The 22,811-nt window shown below is 35.4% G+C and overlaps 1 long non-coding RNA gene across 1 annotated transcript in view; it reads left to right on the top strand.

Annotated features, from left to right (window-relative positions):
• Positions 1-480: 480 nt before the first annotated feature.
• The window catches only part of LOC141518075 (uncharacterized), a 138,728-nt gene continuing 116,397 nt past the window's right edge, over positions 481-22,811 (top strand). Inside the window, exon 1 of the long non-coding RNA XR_012477075.1 lies at positions 481-1,364. This is a non-coding gene — a long non-coding RNA (uncharacterized LOC141518075). The remainder of the gene's footprint in view (positions 1,365-22,811) is intronic.

The following is a 22,811-nucleotide window of genomic DNA, read 5'->3' on the forward strand; positions in this document are numbered from 1 at the left end:
TCTTTTATGAGGTAGGATGTAGCAATGGTCCTAGGGTGATAAAATTTAGAATTATAGAGTCATAGAGCTCCAGTCCAGTTCCATGTTTTACATATTAAAAAAAATAAACACCAAAAAAATAAATCTGAGCTACAAAATGATGGTATCACCGATTCAATATTTGAACTCAGGTTCTCTAACCCCCAAATCAGTAGTCTTGTCTCTACACCACATTGCTTTTTTCTATTGCTATTAAAAATTTGTGATCTTGGGCAAGTCATGTTTCAATTTCAGCCTCAGTATCTTCATTTTTAAAAAGGCAGGGTGACCTGGATGATCCTTTAAGTTTCTTTTTCTTACATTTTCTGACTCTACTTACCATGATTCATCTGTGAACAAGAAGAGTTATTATTCAAATATCAGATTTTACATGGAGGTAAGGGATGACAGGGTAGTATTTACATGCTTACATGTTATACATGTGTGTGTGTGTGTGTACCTGTTCCAGGCATATAAAATTGTCTAGAATATTTTAAACTTTAATTTCACAACATCCAGAATGCATTTTCTATCTGAGAAATTGATTACTGCATAACAATGTAAAATTTTAAAAATATTCATCAAAATATTGGTATCCCCTTTTCTTTGCTTTGTACTAGCCCTTCTAATAAATGAAAATTCAAAAGCTCAAAATATAGATTCTTTAAATAAAATCTTAGCAGTTACAGCTGACAGTAGGTCCCCGGGCAGATCTTATTTTTAAAGAAAATTACAAAGAAGCTGAATTGTGTTTCAATAGCTGTGAGCCTGACAATGACAAGATATGATTTCATTTCACGTGCTCTAAAGAAATCCGGAGACATTTGCACAAAGAATAGAGATGTATTCTGAAAATAGAGGTTTCTGAGACTCAGTCCACAGGGATTTAAATTCTATGGGTTCTTAGGAGCTGCATTCTGTTATCTCACGCTTACTGTTAAAGCTGGTGTTTATAGTCCAAGGTCTCACAACTCATGATAATGTTCCTTATTTCTAGGCTGAGAAATCCACCTTATTGCTGAGTAGGCAGTAGGTTCTTAATAAATGCTTATTCAGTTCTCCTTTCCCTTCTATTGTCATTTCAGAATGACCCCTCTATTGCATGTTTCCCATTATGACCAAATAAAGGAGGGGGCAATTGAGCAGGAAGGGCAGCCCAGAATTGCTTTTGGAAATCCCACTAGAAGGCAGGTCTAGATTCCAAATAAGGACAAAAACAAAGGTCAATGACATTAAAATATTAATAGCACCTCATGATATTAATAGTAATATGTAGCTAGCATATTGTGCAGTTAGAATACCAGACAGATCAAGAAGACCGGTTCAATTTCTATCTCAGAAAATGGGTAAATCACTTAACTATAATCCCTGTAATTTAGTTCTTTATCTGTAAAATGAGGGACTCAGACATTAGGTCTCATTTAGTTCTAAATCTGTGATTCTGGGGATGGGGATTAGGGAATGGCTGATAAAGCCTAGTAGGTGAAGGTGATATAAGTATTACTGTGTAGTAAAAATTAAAGAATTCAGAGAAACATGGCATGTTTGTATAAACTGATACAAGAGCAAAATAGGGAGAATCCAAAGAATATTAAGTATGATGCCTACAAGTAAATAGAAAGTACTAAAAAAAATTAATCTTCAGCAACTGAAAAATTAAGAAGGTCTCAGAAAGTAGGAAATGCAACTTACTTCCCTCCTCATGGCTGAGAAGAAGGGGACTATGTTGGGACAGAATATTGTATATGTTTTCAGATAAAGTCACCGTATTGGGTGTTTTTTTCTTAAGCACTCTTCTTTGCTACTGGAGAGTTCAATATGGGGACTGTATCATTTTGTAGTTCAGATTTATTTTTTTGGTGTTTATTTTTTAGTATGTAAAATATGGAACTGGACTGGATCTCTATGACTCTTTATAATTCTAAATTTTATCACCCTACGACCATTGCTACCTCCTACCTCATAAAAAAATGTTATTAGTTCACCAAAGGGTGACTCTGAAATTCCTTCCCTGTTCATCCAGAAATAACTGTGATATAAATGCATAAGTGGTTTTGTTATCTGCTCAGCTCCCTTTCCTTGAAAAGACAAGCAATTTGATATTAATTATACATTGGAAGTCATGCAAAATATGTTTCCATATTAATCATGTTGCAAAAGAAAACACAGACCAAAACAAAAACAAAAAACATACCTCAAGAAAAAATTTTAAAAATAGTATGTTTTAATCTGCAGAGTCCCTTAGTCCTCTCTGGAGGTGGATAACAATTTTGTTTTTGGGTCCTTTGGAATTGAGTTGAATCATTATCTTGATCAGAGTAAGCTAAATCCTTCACAGATGATTATTCCTACAATATTACTTTTAATGTGTATATTGTTTTTCTAGTTCTATTCATTTTACTTTCCAAGAGTTCAAATCTTACCAAACTTTTCCGAAACCATTTTACTCATTATTTCTTATAGCACAATAGTATTCCATCACAATATAACCACAACTTACTCAGTCATTCTCCAACTGATAGGTATCCCCTCCATTTCCATTTCTTTGCCATCATAAAAAAAAGGTTGCTAGAAATACTTTTTTGCAAATATATCTTTTTCCTTTTGACTGATTTCTTGGGATTCAGACCTCAGAGTAGTATTTCTGAGATAAAGGATATCCACACTTTTGTAGCCTTTTAGACTTAGTTTCAAATTGTTCTCCATAATGGTTAGACTAGTTCACAGCTCTACCAACAGTTTATTAGTATCTCAGTTTTTCCATATCCCCTCCAACATTTGACATGTTCTTTTCCATCATGTTAGTCAAACTGATAGGTGTGCAGTAGTACCTCAGAGCTGTTTTAATTTACATTTCTCTAATCAGTATTGACATAGAGCATTTTAAAAAATATGACTGTTGATAACTTTTCTTCTCTTGAAAACTGTCTGTTCATATCTTTTGTCATTTTATTAACTAGAGAATGGCTCTTATTTTTATAAATTTTTTAAGAAATGAGGCTTTTATCTGAGAAATTTTCTGGAAAATATTTCTCCTAGTTTCCTATTTTCCTTCTAATTTTGTTTGTATTACTTTTGATTGTTCAAACTTTTTAACACCCCATAATAAAAACTATCCATTTCACTTCTTGTTGTCCTTTCTATATCTTGTTTAGTTATAAATCCTTCCCTTACCCATGAATATGACAGGTAAATTTTTCCACGCTTCCCTATTTTACTTATGATATCACTCTTTATGTCTAAATACTTTATCATTTTGATGTTATCTTAGTATATGGTCTGTGATGTTGACCTTCAAAACTGCCTTCCAGTTTTCCTGGCAATTTTTGTCAAATGGTGAGTTTTTGTTTCCAAAGCATGCATCTTTGGGATTATCAAATACTAGATAATTATGATCATTTACTACTGTGTTTTATGTATCTGATATAGTTCACTGAGCTATCACTGCTTCTAAACCAATACTGATTGTTCTGATGATTGCTATTTTTATAAGACAGTTTGAAATATGCTACTGTTATACTGCCTTCCTTCACATTTTTTTTCATTGATTTCCTTGATATTTTTGACCTTTTGTTCTTCCAGATGAATTTTATTATATTTTTCTAGGTCCATAAAATAATTCTTTGATAGTTTGATAGGTATGGTCCTGAGCAAGTAAATTATTTTATGTAGAATTTTCATTTTATATTGACTCAGTCAATTCATGAACAATTAATATTTCTCTGATTGTTTGAATTTATCTTTATTGGTATATAGGGTGCTTTAATTGTGTTTGTATAGTCCCTGAATTTTTCTTGACAGATAGAATTCCAAGTATTTTAAATTGTCTACAATTATTTTAAGTGGAATTTCTCTTTTTACCTCATACTGCTGTGTTTTCTTGGTAACCTATAGAATACTGATTATTTATGGGAATTTGTTTTATGCCCTGCAACTTTGTGAAGTTGTTGTTTGAACTAGTTTTTAAGTTTGTTCTCTAGGATTCTCTAAATAAATCATTATATATCATCTTAAAAGAATAATAGTTTTGTTTACTTATTGCCATGTTTTATTCCTTTGATTTTTTCCTTATCTTATTGTTATAGCTAGCATTTTAATGTAATATTTACTAATAATGGCGATAATGAACATTCTTGCTTCACTTCTGATCTTATTGGGAAGGCTTCAAATTTTTCCCCCCACCCCATTACAGATAATGCTTGTTGATTGTTTTAGTAGCTCTTACTTGCCATAATAAGAAAGATGACTTTTAGTATTTTAATAAGATTGGCTCTTTTATTTTTTATTTTTATTTTTTTATTTTATTTTTATTTTTTTTGAAAGACATCAACTATTGATGTAATTATATGAGTTTTTCTTGTTTTTTATAAATATGATCAATTATACTTTTAGGATTCCTAATATCAAGTCAGTTCTCTATTACTATTATAAATTCCAGCTGATCATAGTATATGATATATTGCTATAATCTTGCTGGTATTTTATTTAAAATTTTTGCATTGATATTTAGTTACGAAATTGATCCATTGCTTTTTTCTCTTTTATTTTTGTTAGCCCTGGTTTAGATATCAAAACTATATTTGTATCATAAAAGGAATTTGCTAAGACTTTTTTCCCAAATAGTTTATATTGTATTAAGATTAATTATTTCTTAAATTTTTTTTTAGAATTTACTTGTAAATCCATTTGATCATGGGAATATTTTTTTTGGGGGAGAATCTAATTGGTACCTTGTTCAATTTCTTTTTCAAAAGTAGGATTGTTTAAGTATTTTATTTCTTCATCTGTTAAACTGAACAACTTATATTTTTGTAAATATTCATCCATTTCATGTAGACTGTCAGTTTTACTGGCATGTAATTGAGCAAAATTAACTCCAAATAAGTACTTTAGTTTCATTTTTGTTGGTGCCTTCACCCTTTTTTTTTTGATACTGGTAATTTTTTAAAATCAAATTAACCAATATATTATCTTTTTTTGTTTTTTGAATAAAAAAAACTTCAGTTCAAATTTTTTCAGTTTTATTAATCTGTACTTTGATTTTCAGAATTTTCATCCTGGTGTTTAATAGGGAGTTTAAAATTTTTCTTTTTTCTAGATTTTTTTTGCACAATTAAGTCATTAATTTACTTTTTCTTTCTTTTATTGATATGTACATTTACAGCTATAATTTCTCCCAAAATGCTGCTTTGGTTGAATTCCACAAATTTTTGTATGTTTTCTCAATGCTGCTATTCTATTTAATGAAATTGTTAATTGTTTTACAATTTGTTCTTTGATCTACTGTCTCATTAGGCTTACTTTAGTTTCTAAATAAATTCTTTAAAACCTTTTTTTCTTTAATTTAAGGCAAGGGGGTTAAGTTACTTGCCCAAAGTCGTTATTATAAATAATTATTATTAAATGTCTGAGGCTTGATTGAACTCAGGTCCTCCTGACTCCAGGGCTGGTGTTCTAATCACTGCACAATTAATTCTTTTTATTTTATTTTATTTTTAGGTTTTTTTGCAAGGCAGTGGGGTTAAGTGGCTTGTCTAAGGCCACACAACTAGGTAATTATTAAGTGTCTGAGGCGGCATTTGAACTCAGGTACTCCTGACTTCAGGGCCAGTGCTCTAACCACTGTACCACCTAGCTACCCCCCCCAATTAATTCTTAATCTAAGCTTTCCATTGTCCTTTGCAAAATGTTATTTTTATTGTATTATGTCCTAAAATTAATTCATTTAGCATTTTTGCTCTTCTGTATTAGCTATGTGTTTTTTAAATTCCCTGATACATAGTCAATTTTTGTGAAGATCCCATGAGTCACAGAGAAAAGGGTATATTTCTTTCTATTCACATTTAATGTTCTCCAAAAGTCTATCATACCTAACTTTTCTAAGACTTTATTAATCTCCTAAATTCTTTCTTATAAATGATTAGATCTATCTGCCTCTAAGAGAGGAAAATTGAGAAGGCCCATGGTGTTATTTTACTATTTCTTTTTGTAATTCTTTTAATTTAAAAAAAAAATTGGGATTCTATGCCATTTAGTGAATTTATTTTTATTACTGATATTACTTCACTATCTTATGCTATCTTTTAGCAAGATGTAGTTTCTCTGCTTATTCTTTTCTATTTTTGCTTTTGGTTTGTCTGAGATCATTATTGCTACCCCTGCTTTTTTTTCTGTATGATTAAGTCTAATAGATTCTATCTAACCCCTCATTTTAACTCTGTGTGCATCTTTCTGTTTCAAGTGTGTCTCTTGTAAACAATATATTGTTAGATTCTAATATCTAATCTACTCTGACGTCTGCTTCCATTTTACGGTTGAGTTCATCTGGTTTGCATTCACTGTGAATTTTCCTTGAGTTTCTTCTGTTTATTCTTTTTGCTCTCTTTTTTAAACTGTTCCTCTTCTCTAAAATCTGTTTCATTTCTGTCCTCTATCTTCTTTAATTGCCCTTATATCACCTCCCCTTTTTCCCATATCTCCTTCCCCTTCTATTTCCCTTTTTGTAATGATAGATTTCTATTACCAATGGAGTACATATACTTACATTCATATATTCCCCATTCACATTCTTTGAACCAATTTAGATAAGAGTGAAATTCAAGTATTGATTACACCCCCCCCATTTTCCCCTCCTCTGTAAAAGTTTTTCCTCCTGCACCTCTTTTATGTGAAATAGTTTTCTCCATTCTTACTCTTCCTTCCCTCTTCTACCAGGGCATCCCTTTTTCTCACCTATCCATTTTTTTTGCATCATCCCAACATTGATTCAAATCCATGCCCTCTATTCATGCAGACTCATTTCTATCTGCCCCAATAATGATAAAGTTTTTTGAGTTATGCACCTCATCTTTCCATATTGATATTTAAACAATTTGACCTTATTGAATCCCTTATGATTACTCTTTCATGTTTAATTTTTATGCTTCTCTTATTTTTTGGTTTGAATATCATATTTTTCTATTCAATACTGATCTTTATATTGGGAATGCTTGGAAATCCTCTGTTTTATTAAATATCCATTTCCCCCCTGAAGGATTATACTCAGTTTTTCTGGGAAGGCTATTCTTATTTGTATTTCTAGTTTGTCCTCTGGAATATCATATTTCAAGTCCACCATTCCTTCAATGTGGAAACTATTAACTCTTAAAAATTTTTTAATATTTTGCAGTTTTAAAATTTGTTTTACTTTCTTTTTTCAAAAAAAATTAATTATTTTTTATTTTTACAATTGTCCCCCAATCTCACTTCCCTCCCTGCCCCTCCACAGAAAGCAGTTTGATAGTCTTTACATTGTTTCCATGCTATACATTGATCCAAATTGAATGTGTTGAGAGAGAAATCATATCCTTAAGGAAAAAATAAAGTATAAGAGATAGCAAAATTACATAATAAGATAGCATCTTTTTTTTTTTTTTAAAAAAAATTAGAAGTAATTGTCTTTGGTCCTTGTTCAAACTCCACAATTCTTTCTCTGGATACAGATGGTATTTTCCATTGCAGATACCCCATATCGTCCCTGATTGGTGCACTGATGGAATAAGCAAGTCCGTTAAGATTGATCACCAACCCCATATTGCTGTTAGGGTATACAATGTTTTTTCTGGTTCTGCTCATCTCACTCAGCATCAGTTCATGCAAATCCCTCCAGGCTTCCCAGAATTCCCATCCCTCTTGGTTTCTAATAGAACAGTAGTGTTGCATGACATACATATACCACAGTTTGCTAAGCCATTATCCAATTGAAGGACATTTATTTGATTTCCAATTCTTTGCCACCACAAACAGGGCTGCTATGAATATTTTTGTACACCCTAACAGCAACACTGCATTCTGGTCTTTACCCAGGAAGGGCCCCTGCTTCCCTGTAAGCCACAAGTATTGTGTTTTTCTTGTTCCTAGAATTGTGACCAGGTCCCTGCTCCCTTGTGACCAATTACAAGCACTCTTCTCCAAGAGCTCTTCTCTCCATCCTGGAACTGTGACCCTGGACTGCATCCAAGTATTAGTTTCCTTTCAGTGCCAGCAAATCTCTTTCTGATTAGTTGCTCAACCTTTTACCCTCTTTTTTGCTCTTGCTGTGGCTGCCTACAAAATCCACCACTGGTAAGACTCCTGCTATAATCCAGACCTGAACCTATTCCTGTGTTGCAGATCTCTCCTTTAGTTGTCTTAGGCTAGAAAAAGTTCTCCTCCTGGCCTTTTGTTGACTCTTTTGCTCCAAAATTTGATTTGAGGCATTATTTTAAAGTTGTTTGGAGGGAAATGTTGGTGGAATGCAGCTGGATCCTACCTGTACTCTACCATTAAAGAAGGACAAGTAAACAGTACCCAGGAAAACAAAAATTCAAGGAAAAAAAGACATAAAGCAGAATCAGGAGTACTAGAGGTATTCCTATGAGGGACAACATTGATATTCATTTGGTTTGAATAGATTTGTCTCTTCTCTGGGACTCAGTTTTTTCACCATCTCTATGATCTTCAGTCAAACTAAGTCTTTGACGTTCAGTTTGGTAACATAAGATAATAATATTTGAACTGTCGACCTGTTCTTTTTTATTATAAGATTTGCTCTGGAACTCTATATTTGATTCTGGAAACTGGACCTTTCTAAGATTCTGTTTTTCCATCTACTAGTTAGTGGAAGGTCTTTTCTCCGTTCTTAGACTTTTAAAGTAGGTACACTTAACTAGATCTCTCTGGTAGGCTCTAAAGTCACCATGTATGAAGCTACTTTTCCTTAGATGGCTATCTTCCTAGTTGGATGTTTCTCTAATTGATCTATCTGCTACTGCTCCTGTGTCTGCAATGATGTGGTTGAGTTTTGGAAAAGGAAGGGAAAGATGAGAGAAAAAAAATTTCTAATCAATTACCCTAGTCTCAGACTCTTGGCTCTAATTCTTAAATTGGAAATTTAAAAATCTTCCATCATTAGACTCATTTGTGGCTATTGTGACTTCATTGTCTTTTTCTGAATTTTTATTTTGCTCTTCCCTGTCACCATAGTAGAGTTTTAAGATTAGTTGCTTTTTTGTTGTTGTTTTCTCTTTTTTTCCAATCTATTTCTTATCTTTGAATTTATGTTAAAGTTAGATTCTGCTCCTGGTAAGAGGAAGGAGAATTATTACCCCAACCTTCAGGTCTTTTTTTCTCACTTCTGTTTTCTGAGTTAATTCTGGGGGTTTAGAAGTTTTTAGTGCTTCTGAGGTGTTGTGATCTGGGGAGAAGTGTGGTCACTGCTCTTCTAATCTGCACCATGATTCTTACCTAGGAAGGGACCCTGATTCCTTGGAATTGCAACCAATGTTACTCTTCATTGCCCCTGTTCACTTGAGGCTAGAATTTCTTCAGGGTCCCTGCTCTATCTTAACCAAAAATGCTCCACTCTGTCCTTGAAATAGGATGCAGAAGTGGACATAGGCAATGAAATTGACAGTGTCTTGTGCTGTGTCCAATGCTAGTAAAAGGGTCTCCTGGAATCTTTTTTCTGGCCAGCTGTCCCCCTTACCATCTCTTGCTTGAGAACTCCTGAAGCTACCATTGGATTCTATCCTTGGTGTCTCATCCATGTGGGTTCCTCTATCTTTCTGACCTTCTATGTTGTCTTGGAATGGAAGCACATCTCACTCTGATTTTTAGTTGGCTCTGTCATTCCAGAATTCCATTTAAGGAGTTATTTTAAAGTTGTTTGGAGAGGAATGTTGAGAGAACTCAGCTAAAAGCTTACTCCACTCCACCATCTTGGCTCTGTCTTTGAAAATGTAATAGTTTTGTTTTAAATCTCTCTCTTTTCTCTTCTTAGGCACCTGCAATTGATGCACTTGAACAATCATACATATATAGTTTGGCAATGGAGGTGGTTAATAGATTTATCATATTTGATGACTTTAGAGATTTAGAAAAACAGAAGAATAACACAGAAGAATTTTTTTTTAATTTTTAATAAACAAGATATGCTTCTTACTTTTAGGGGAAAATACTAGTCTCATACCCTATCAGAAGAAAAGGGAAAGGGTAAAAGGGGAATGACGAGTCACTTTGTTTGGTCTGCAGTCTAGATGGGTTTTAGTAAATGTAAGATCTGCTCCAACTTGCCTCTTCTATGATTTAATTTTAGATCTGGAGCCTGGCACTGGTGACCTCATGTCTGTAGTCAGTTAAACTCCCTTGGTTTATAATTTGCAAACTCTACTCTCTTCCCTTTAATGAAAATCAGAACAGTTGTCCTTATCTAATCTTGTGGTACATCTTCACTCTCTAGGATATTCCAAATATGCTCAGCAATCCCATTTGATAGCTTTGCCAGTAGCCTGAGATACAATTCATTGACTCTGGTGATTCAAGAGCTGTTAGATACTCTCCAAAAAATCTCTTATAAACTTCTTATACCTACTCTCATACTGCCTAGATGTTGGTATTTACAGGAAGGAGAAAAAGCGAGCTAAGAAAGACCTCCTTGAAGCAAAACAGTGTATACATTTGGTAAAGGATTCTTGTGTCCTACTTTGTCTCGTTTATTACTTTTTTGTGATTCTGCTTTGTGAGTGTCTCTGAAGTGTCTAGTGTATTGGGTTATACTGTAAGCCTTTGGTGGTCTAATGGCATAGCATATACAAGAAGCTGAGCATTGGTAATGCTCTATTATATGATCAGTCACATACTGATATAACATCTCAGTATTTCCTTACTCTCTTATAGCTAACTGTTCTAAAGGTCCATGATAACCTACCAATTAGGTGTTGTGGGTTTCTGACATGCCATTTCCTGACTTTTACTTCAGGATCTTACATTATCAATAATTCTCTTTGTTTTTTTCTTCTTTTCCTCTCTGCTTCAATATCTTCCTACTACCTGATTCTCTCCTGTTGTCTTAAAAACATGCTCAGTTCTCCCCTAAGCTAAAAAAAAACCAGTCAAACCCAATTTCCCTTGACTCTGCTATCCTTCTCAAGTTCTTTTCCTATTTCCCTTTCACTGCTAAATTCTTAGGAGTTGTATTTTATGCTCCCTCTCTGGTGACTTATTATCCATTTACTCTTCAGCCCTGGCTAGTTTGGTTTTTGGATATAAGCATTCTACTGAAATTGCTTGTTAATGATTAGCAAGCAATCATCTTGAATTAGCTTAATCCATCAACCTTTTTCTCATTTCTCGTACTTCTTGATATTTTTGCAGTTTTGGACACTGATCATCTCCTCTGGTATACTCTAACCTTCTTTGACTTTTGTCAATATACTTTGCTTCACTTTCTTCCTTTTTCTTTCCATATAATCTCCTTTGGTGATCTCATCAATGGTCATGTGTATGCAGATATCTCCAAAATTTCCATCTATCATCTATCGTCTATCTGTCTATCTGTTTTTCTATCTATCCATATCTCTATATCTATTTTATTTATGCATATATATGTATATTTTTGAACTATGGCCCTGAATCATGAGTTATTTTCTGTGAAATTTCTATTCAGATATCTCATTGGAACCTCAAACTCAATTCATTATTTTTCTACACAATTTGCATCCAGCCTATCTTTCTATCCTCATTTTATGTACCCTAAATGTTAGACAATTTGGAATCTGATTATTACCTGAACTCAATATACTATTGTACTCTGTCTATAATTTTTCTGTTCTCTTTCCTTATCTCTCCGAATTCTTTTCTTCTTTTAAAACTTAGGTCAGATGCCACCTTGAGTTTGTAGTCTTCCCTTATTCTCCCTGAGGAAAATGATTTCTCCTTTCTCAAATTTTCCCCCAGCATGTTTTATTTCTAGAACACTCCTCTGGAAACAGCACACACACTTAATAGGGTATAGACATCTACAAGAAAAAGGAGAGAAGGGGGACAGGGGAAGGGATGGGTGATATGGGTGATAGAAGAGAAGGTAAATCATAGGAGAGGATAGTCAGGCATAACACATTTTCTTTTTTTTACTTTTTGCAAGGTGGTGGGATTGGGTGGCCTGTCCAGGACCACAGGGCCGGGTAGTTGCTGGGGCTTTGGGGTGGGATGTAGGCTTGGGACCTCTTGGCCCTAGGGCCAGTGCTCTGTCCACTGTGCCACCTGGCTGCCCCACAGCACATTTTTGAAGAGGGACAGAGTGAAAGGAGAGAGAAAATAGAATAGATGGTAGTGGGGAGGAATGGATGGAGGAAATTACAATCAGCAACAGCAACTGTGGAAAAATATGGAAGTAATTTCTATGATGGACTTATGATAAAGAATGTGGTTCACCTAAGACAGAGCTAATGGTATCAGAACACAGACTGAAACACATTTTTTTCTCTTTATTTCACTTTATTTCTCATGAGGTTTTATATTTTTGTGGGCAGAGGGGGTATTATATTTACTCTTAAACAAGAATATTTTACTAATGTGTAAATAAATTAAAGAAAAAAATAGAGCTCTCCTCTGTTCCTGTAATTCTCTCCCTTAAATTTTCCTAGTCATATTTGTATAGAGATCATATTTCTCTTTCCTCTCCCCACCCCACAATAGAATGTAAGCTTCTCGAGAACAGGTCTTATAACTTTTTTTATTTTTGTGCCCCTGATACTTAACACAAATTAAAGGATTAATACTTGCTTCAATGAACAGTTAAGGTTGGCAATTTCCTGGTTCAAATTAAAGAACAGCTTGTATGTACAGAAGTAATAGTACTATTACATCATGGATAAATTAGAAAGGTCATTAGAATTGGAGTCAAAAGACCAGTATTTTTGATTCAATCTTGGCTCTGTAACTTAGGTGCTGTGTGACTTAGAATATGGTAAGTGAAGATAAGAGTAAGATAAGATGAGGGGAAAAGAATGGGTAGACAGATAACTGTAGTATTACAAAGATTCAGAATCGACCAGTACCACAAAACACAGTGCTCATAGTTCACATGTAGTGGGGGGGGGGGGGGACATCAGGCATTGGCTCACAGAAGAAGTGGCATTTTGAGCTGTCGTCCTTAAAGCTTTATTGGGGGGAAGAGGAGGACCTCTAAGTGGAAGAAATGACTAAATTGTAATGTCCTTGTGGACAACATTCTCTTTTTATCCTTTTGTATCCACAGTTTTTAGCACAAGGGTAGGCTATAGTAGACAGTGGGAAAAAAAATGATTGGCTCTTCCCTTTTTATTTCAATAACTGGAAAAAATAAGCAACTTAGGTGTCTATAAAATTTGTGAATAAGGTTGGGGGTGGGGGATAATGATGGATTAGAGACTGTCCTAGTTTGGGTTAGTCTGAGCCCACACTGTCTTGCTTGCTAAGCAGTGATTGAACATGCTTTTCTTTCTTTTCCCCTCTTTTTTCTTTTTTGAAAAGTTCTCATTAACACATTTTAATGAGTTTGAAGGGGGCCTCTAGGTCTTAGGAAATAGAAAAGCCAAGTAGGCCATTCAGAATGGAAGAAAGCAAAGAATAACCAATTAGTGCTGCCACTTACACTTCAGGGCCATGCTTGAATCCTGTGGTACTTGCTAAGACTGCAATAACAGAAAATAGTAATGTCTAATCACATTTCCTCCTATAAAAGGGATGGAGTGAGACTAGAAGATCTTTCCAATCCATCCCAGCTCTGACATTCTACTGTCTACACTCTAAGGTCCCTTTCTGCTCTAGCATTCTGTGATCTTGTCTGTGTAGCAGTGAGGGGGTAATTCTATTTCGTGTGTTCCATTATGTTTTATATAGAATTTAATTTTATTTAGTTCACCTTCAACTTATTAGTTGGTTATGTCCAAGTCCATGGCACTAGAAATTGAATTGAGATAACATGTGTATGTAAAGAGAAAAGGTGAAAAAGTTAAGTTCTTTACCCTCAAAGAGCTATACTTTTTATTTTGTCTGTTTCCTGAAGGCAGGAACCATATTACACTTCCTTATACCCCAGACTCAATGACTGTTTAGTCATTAATAATAATGATGATGATTTCTGACTCACATATATTGCTTTACTATTTACAAAACACATTCTCACATACTATATTCCTGGAGAGAAGTGATTATTCCTTAGAAGATCAAATCAAACGTTCTAGGTTTCTAGTTCTTTCTGTCTCTAATTAGCTGTGTAGCCTTGAACAAGTCACTTTCCTTCTCTAGATAGACCTAAGCACTCTTTTGTAAAGAGTGCTTAAAACACATTGCCTTATTACTCTCCGCTCTACATACTGGCTCTGATATTTCATGTCATATCATGATTCTTTCTAGAGCTCATGACTTGCAGTTCCATGATTTTTTATTAGTCCTTTCAAGTAGGCAGATCTACATTATGTATTCTTTCTCTTGTCGTTAGACCCATCCATAAAGAGAAGTCTTCTTTTCACCTTTTTTATCTTGACTACTTTTAATGCAAACTTTCCTTCTTAAGTTTGGCTAGTGAAGAAGTAATTGTCCTTGTGAATTCTCACTGCACTTATTTTCTTAGACAGAGGTAACTTTCCAGTGTTTTCTGCCACATGGATGTTGGTTTTACCAATGAGAATTGATCTAATAGTAAAAGAAGCTTAGAAATTTACTGAATAAAAGAATTCCTTTAATAGTAGAACAGACCAAATGAGAAAAAAATGAGGAGCAAAAGCTCACTGAAGAAAATAACTTTTCAAAAATTAGAATTGGATAAATAGAAGATAGGTCATGAGACTTCAAGAAACAATAAAACAGATAAAAGAATGAAAAAATAGAAGAAAATATGAAATATCTTACTGGAAAAAAGATCAAGGAGAGTTCATTTAAGAATTACTGGAGGTTGGGGTGGCTAGGTGGTACAGTGGATAGAGCACCAGCCCTGGAGTCAGGAATACCTGAGTTCAAATACGGCCTCAGACGCATAACAATTACCTAGCTGTGTGGCCTTGGGCAAGCCACTTAACCCCATTGCTTTGCAAAAAAAAAAAAAAAAGAATTGGACAGCCTGAAAACCAAGATTTAAAAAAAAAGCCTTGACATACTAAAAGAAATTAACAGGGAGACCTTCCCTGATATCTTAGAAGAATATGGAAAAACTAGAAATTGAAAGAATTCCCTAATCACCCCCTAGAAGAGATCCCAAAATTAAAACTCCCAGCAATTATGGTCAAATTTCATAGCTCAGAGGCTAAAGAGGAAATGTTTCAAGTAGCTAGAAACAGTTCAAGTATTATGGAACCACAGAAGATTTAGTAATTTCCTCATTAAAGGAGTAGAGGATTTGGAATATGATATTATGGAGGGCAAAGGTATTAGGATTACTGCAAAGAATAATAAACTACCTAGAAAAACTGAGAATGATTCCTTTGGAAATTGAGGGGATGTCCATCAATTGGGGAATAGCTGAACAAGTTATGATATTTGAATGTTATAGAGTACTATTGGTTTAGAAGAATGCTTGAATGGTCAGTCTCTAGAGAAGCATGGAAAGAATTATAGGAACTGATGCTGAGTGAAGGGAGCAGAACCCAGAGAGCAATAACAATAATATTGTGAATTGATCAATTTTGATAGATGCAACTTCTCTCAGCAGTTCAAGGAGCTAGGACAACCCTTGTTATGGACCACACCATCCACATCCAAATGATGAAAACAAAACAAAACAAACTATAGAATCTGAAAGAATATTATATTCACTTTTTAAAAATTTCTCTTATTTTTTCTTTCCTATTCCATGATTTTTCTTTCTTTTCTCTTAGTCCTAATTCCTCATACAGAAAATGACTAATATGTAAACATGTTAAATACAAATGTACATATACAATATTCATTAAATTGTTTGTTGCTGAGGGGAGGGAGGGTGGGAAGGAAGGGTTAAGGAAATTGTGTAACATAAATGTGCATGTGGATGAATATTGAAAAATTTCATTGCATGTAATTGGAAAAATAAAATAAATATCAACAAAAGTATAATTCTTTAGGAGAAAATGGATTTTTAACAAAATAATAATAATAGCTAGGAATAGAACTTAAAGAAGGATTTCCTGGCTATGAATTTAAACTTTCTTAACTTGTTTAAGTTATCATCTTGGGCAAGTCACCCAAACTCTCTCAGTCTCTGTTTTCTCCTCTATAAAAAGAAGAGGTTAGACTTAATGACCTCTAAGATTCTTTTTAGTTCTAAATTCAAGTTCTCTAAGATTTTTACTTCTTTAAGGATTTATTATTTCATTAGTGTGTGTGGGGTATCATTAACCAAAAGATATGGGCAAAAGACTCCTCTTCTGGGGCCTCAGTAGTTTCATCTGTAAATTGAAGAGGGATAGATTAAATGAACTCCAAAGACTATTCCAGTTCTGAAAAATCTTTGAAATTGTTAAACTTATCATATAGTTATATCTTATCTAATTCCTTTCACCATCTACCCCAAAAGGTTCTAGATCAAAATATACTTATAGATTTTGGGTGGGGGGAATGAGTGGTGTCTTCTAGGAACTTTCCATAAAGTGAGAACATTTTCTTCATGGAACTAATAAAGATTTAAACTAAATACACAAAAAACCTAAACCGTGAGAGGTCAAATTCATAGTTATCTCTCCAGGGTATATGCTGTCTCCAGGGTATATGCTGTCTGCAATCTAAGATAACCAGAGTTTCTCAATGTAACCTTTAGTGTACCTGAGAATTCCCACACCCTTCTGCTTCACCTGTATATTAATTTAACCTCCCCCACAATCTGCTTTCCCCAACTGGAAAAAAAAAGTTACTTGACATTACTTGACCTCTCAAAGAGTGATATCTTTGCTCTTTCCCCTTTGCATGATACAAAATCTTTTAGTCACAAAGACCTGCATGAAGGCTGCAAGTCATTATATTGAAGCGAAAGGTTCAGTCTCCATCACTCCCTTGAATTTAGTTTGCAGTAATCCTTAAACTATAATTTCAGGCATTTAGAAGTCCAAGAAATTAAAAATTCTCAGCTATTATACTATACCATACTATACTACAAGAACAAGAACATTTGGATACAAGGAAAATTTATTAAAATGTTTCTTCAATGTCCACTGTGTGTTTGACAACACTGGCAAAAAGAAGACATAGACTTCTATCCTTGAGAGTTTTATATTCCAGGAAGAATGATAAGATCTATGAATTCTTTGGGGGAGTCATGATATTATTAGTGCAGTTACTTCCTCCTATCATAGAGATCAGAATCTGTTCCAGTTTTCTCATCATATTTGATCCTTTTCAATATTATTTTTGAAAGTCCACCATAAAAGAGTTACATCCCCTATTTTGGGTTTTAAAAAAAATATTATGTCTAAGGGGTAGCTAGGTGGCATAGTGGATAAAGCACGGGCCCTGGAGTCAGGAGTACCTGGGTTCAAATCCGGTCTCAGACACTTAATAATTAAATTACCTAGCTGTGTGGCCTTTGGCAAGCCACTTAACCCCGTTTGCCTTGCAAAAACCTAAGGAAAAAAATATTGTGTCTCTGCCAGTGTGTCATGAAGCTACTTTTATACTGCTACCAAAATAATCTAACCATCTCCCCTCTTTTTCTAATCTTAGATACCCTTGATGATTTTTTTTAATCATGTACACATTGGCTTAGAATTGTAAGACAACTTGGGTCACCTAGTTCAACATTCTGATTTTACAGAGTCCTATAGCAGAGTCCTGGACAGGTTCAAAACTTGTCCAGGATCACAGAACTATTAGATGTAGAATAAAGGTTTAAACTTAGGTTTCTAACTTTTAATATAGTTTTCTTCTTACTACTGCAACCAATTCAGTTATACATATTATTATGTATAAATGATAAATAAATAATATCTTTCCATTATTCTTCAAGTTACTGTTATTTGGATTCTTCTTGGATTGGGTTATTATAGGATAGCAAACCATGGATTGTGAAAGGAGTAAATTGGATTGTAAACTGTCCAACTTTTACATAATTATGGACTAAATCAATTGAGTGTTTGGAAGCACATCATAATATGAGTGGTAAGTGTACTTTATAAACTTTGTTTTTACTATGTGTATAGTTAATCCTAACTCTTCTGAGTGACTACATAAAGACAAGAACACAAACATAACAAAAATAAGAATGATAATTATATTGGAAAATTTTTTTTTAAAGTACTATGAGGGCAGGTAGGTGGTACAGTGGATAGAGCACAGCCCTGGAATCAGGGGGACCTGAGTTCAAATCAGCCTTAGACAATAATTGCCTAGTGTGTGACCTTGGGCAAGTCACTTAACCCTATTGCTTTAAATAAATGAAATTTTAGGGGCAGCTAGGCAGCTCAGTGGATAGAGTACCAGCCCTGGAGTCAGGAGGATCTAAGTTCAAATCCAGCCTCAGATACTTAATAATTGTCTAGCTGTGTGACTTTGGGCAAGTCACTTAACCCCCATTGCCTTAATTAAATATAATTTTTTTAAAGTTCTATAAGGATTGGGGTGGCTAGGTGGTGCAGTGGATAAAGCACCGGCCCTGGAATCAGGAGTACCTGGGTTCAAATCTGGTCTCCTACACTTAATAATTACCTAGCTGTGTGGCCTTGGGCAAGCCACTTAACCCCATTTGCCTTGCAAAAACCTAAAAAAAAAGTTCTATAAGGATTCAAAGGAGGGACAGTTCACTTTCATCTGAGATAATCAGAAGACATTTTGTGGCAAGTTGATATTTGTTTTGGGCTTTGATGAATAGGCAACAGGTAGAGCTAGGATGAGGTGACATTTCAGGAGCTGGTATGGAGATGGCAGGATGCAGAATTTGTTTCAGAGATGTTTTAGATGGAGCATAAATAAAGTTTGCAATAATGAAGAATGTTGCTATAGTAGATGGATGGAAGCTTGACTGTAGGAAGCCTTGAATGTCAGACTAAGGATTTAGTTTAATTAGTACCAAAGGACTTTAAGGAGAGGAGAGATGTGATTTTTCTTAGATCTAACATACTCAAATGTAAATGAATTATTTTTCCCAAAACTAAACCTCCTCCTAACTTCTCAATTCCTGTTGCTAAACTATCATCTTCCTAGTTACCTTTATTCAAAACCTTAGTCACTTTTGTTTTTTTCTTTCTCCCTCTTCCCACATATTCAATCTATTGCCAAGTATTTCTCATGTCTTGTCTCCCCACTCATTTTTCCTCCACCCTTTTGGGTGCATTATCACAATATCCTAACCATAATTTTATGTTTATATATATACATATAAACATATAAATTTACTAATAATATATCATGGGAAATATATTACAATATCCTATCACAGTAGATTTTCCCTTATCCCTCTCTTGTCCAACCTATTCTTCAATGCCAAAATACCATTTCTAATATATAAATCTCATTTCACTACTCAAAAATGTCCTTAGTTTCTATAGTTACTATGGGATAATCTACAATGCATTAATTAGACTGGCATTTAAAACCATTAAGTTTTCTTCATGCAATCTACATTCTAGCCAAATTAAACTAATATTCCTTCCCTGATGTCATCTTACAATCTCACCCCTTCATATATTTCCCTATTGAAATTTTTTTTTCCTTTAGGGTCCATGTCAAGTCCTGTCCTTTCCCTGATTTCCGTTAAGCTTCTGTTCTTGGGAAAAGTTCTCCATGAACTTTCCTAGAATATTAATTATATGTAATCTTTGTCTTGAGGCTTCCTCCTGGTGTCCAATACCAGGGCACATTTTGCAGAGGAGGAGAGGATGGCAATGTTTTAATCCTCTTTGGGTCACATATGTTTCTACCCAGGGGGGTGCATCATTATATTTACTCCCTCAGAAAAGGTAACCCACAGTTCCTCTTATAAACATTCAAGCACAGAAGGTATCAAACATAGAACAGATTTTATTTGCATAGTAAAAACTAGACCTGATGTATTTGAATAAGTATTCAAAGAACACTTTTCCCTTTCAAGTATTGTACTCACAGTTCCTTTGGGACTTTATAAAATCCTCTCCACTTGGATGAAACTTCAAGAAAGGGAAAAGAACCTGAAGTTTATTAGAAAATTGAGGCCACTTGCCCCTGGTCAGTGGCTCTCTGACTTCCCATAAGGACCCACTTGACCCTTATATTTTGTAGAACTGTTCTTGGTGGAGTCCCCAGCGATTATGAAAAGATCTTAGTTCATCAGACAATGAGATCCCTTCAACCTTCTACTGTCCAAACTTCCCATGGACTTGAATAGTCCGTGTGATTTGTAATACTCCATTGAATGTATAACAAGGCAAGACAAATGTTTCTCCCTTTTAGTTTATCACCTAGCTCCTCATGTCATTGCTCTGGGATCATGGTTTATCCTGTTGGTATGCCATCCTCCTCAATTTGACTTTGGTGCTCTGGCACCACCACAAACCACCCTATCTCATTGTTGTTGCCCAGTCATTTTTCAGTGTATCTTATTCTTCATGACCCCATATGGATTTTTTGGGGGGCAGAGATACTAGAATAATTTTGTCATTTCCTTCTCCATATTGTTAAGGAAACTAAAGAAAACTAAGGAAAAACTTACATCACACAACCAGTATCTGAGGTCAGATTTAAACATATATGCATATGTATATATATACAAATATATTTATATAAATTTCTAAATATATATAAAAATGTATGAGGGCTCTTCCTGACTCCAGGACCCCCACTCTAGCCTCTGTGCCATCTTATTATTCCTTGCTTCCCTAACAGGAAGACTATTAAAGTTCTTTCAGAATGAAATGCCTAGGGCCATTTATGACTGAGCTATTTAAAACTTTCCAGCTCTTAAGGTAAGCTTAGTGTAGAATGTCTTTGAACCCTTTCCTGCTCTTCAGGTCTGTCCTTCCACAAAATGGGCAAGATTGGTGGGAATCACTAATACGTCTTCCTGACTGAATCAGGTTCTCCCTCTTTTCCCAACTCCCAAACAGGCTAATTCTTACTCTTAGGGTCTTCCACAGAGTCTTGGGGGTCTCAAGGACTTTCTCTCTCTCTCTCTCTCTCTCTCTCTCTCTCTCTCTCCTTCCCATCACTCTGTCTCTCTCTGTCTTTGTCTCTGTCTCTCTCCTTCCCATCACTCTCTCTCTCTCTCTCTCTCTCTCTCTCTCTCTCTCTCTCTCTCTCTCTCTCTCTCCTGTCTCTCTCCTTCCCATCACACTGTCTCCCTCTGTCTTTGTCTCTGTGTCTGTGTCTGTCTCTGTCTCTGTCTCCTGTCTCTCTCCTTCCCATCACTCTGTCTCTCTCTGTCTTTGTCTCTGTGTCTATCTCTGTATCTCTCTCTCTCTCTCTCTCTCTTTCTCTCTCTCTCTCCTGTCTCTCTCCTTCCCATCACACTGTCTCTCTCTGTCTTTGCCTCTGTGTCTGTCTCTGTCTCTCTCTCTCTTTCTCTCTCTCTCTCCTGTCTCTCTCTCCTTCCCATCACACTGTCTCTCTGTCTTTGCCTCTGTGTCTGTCTCTGTCTCTCTCTCTCTCTCTCTTTCTCTCTCTCTCCTTCCCATCACTCTGTCTCTCTCTGTCTTTGTCTCTGTGTCTGTCTCTGTCTCTCTCTCTCTCTCTCTCTTTCTCTCTCTCTCCTGTCTCTCTCTCCTTCCCATCACACTGTCTCTCTCTGTCTTTGCCTCTGTGTCTGTCTCTGTCTCTCTCTCTCTCTCTCTCTCTCTCTTTCTCTCTCTCTCCTGTCTCTCTCTCCTTCCCATCACACTGTCTCTCTCTGTCTTTGTCTCTGTGTCTGTCTCTCACCTGTCTCCTCCCTGCCCCCGCCCCTGTCTCTTTTTCCTGTCTCTCTCCCCTCTCCCTGTCTCTGTCTCTCTCTTTCTGTCTCTGTTTGATTGTCTCTGTCTGTCTGTCTCTCTCTTTCTCTGTCTCTGTCTGTCTCTCTGTCTCTCTCTCCTCTGTCTTTCTCTCCCTGTCTGTCTCTGTCTCTCTCTCTCTGTCTCCCATTACCTCTCTCTGACTTTCTGTCTCTGTCTCTCTCTCCACATTTGTCTTCTATTTTTTACATTACTATTTAGTAGATGAGCCAGGCTTTGCAGATTAACCCATGACTGCCTAAAAACAGCACTGAAAACCAAGTGGGGGATGGGTCTAGGCAGCAGCTGTTCCTGGCACAGGTGCCTGTGAACCTCAGTGGAGGCTGGGGGAGGGGGCTAACACTGCCTTGTTTCTCAATTTTTCATTTGCTATTATTATATTCTATTTCCTACTATGCTTATTTATGTACATCTCATATTTGTCCCCTCCCCTATTATATTGTCAGCTTCTTGAGAATGGGAACTATATCCTTCCCCATTCCTCATCCTCCCCCCACCCCGACTTAGCATAGTTTCTAAGACATAATTTAATAAATATTGAATTAAATTCTTGAATTGAATAATTGAAGCTATTCTCTTAGAATGATTAATTTGTCAATTTTCTGTAGAATAGGTTTGAGGAGGGAAATACTAGAGATGGAGAGATTGGTTTGGAAGATCTTAGAATAATCCAGGTAAGAAATAACAAGGGTCTCCATCAGAGAAGACAAGCGCTTTGGAGACTCACAACAGGTCTTGAGGTTTGTTCCCCTGTAGGTTGGTGGTGCCATGGAAAGAAATAGAAAGAAGGAGGAAAGCAAGATGAGGTGGATAAGATGGCAAGTTCCATTTTAGACAGGACCTCTTTCTTAAGAAACAGACTGGATTCCTTTCAAATGCAGGCCAAGGCTTGTATCTTCCCTTTGACTGCTTTCTTTCTCTCCTAAGGGACTGTGGCATAATTTGTATTCCAGGCTCTTCTCCCTCTTTTCAAGGAAATCTTTCTTCATAAAATAATCATGGAAAATTGAAATGGATAGGCTCTATTACATAATTCTTGTGACTTATCCACAAATGTACCATTATGAATAACAATTTAATTGGCAATATTTATGC

Source organism: Macrotis lagotis, chromosome 3, assembly GCF_037893015.1.
Source record: "Macrotis lagotis isolate mMagLag1 chromosome 3, bilby.v1.9.chrom.fasta, whole genome shotgun sequence".
In the NCBI taxonomy this organism is placed as follows: Eukaryota; Metazoa; Chordata; class Mammalia; order Peramelemorphia; family Peramelidae; genus Macrotis; species Macrotis lagotis.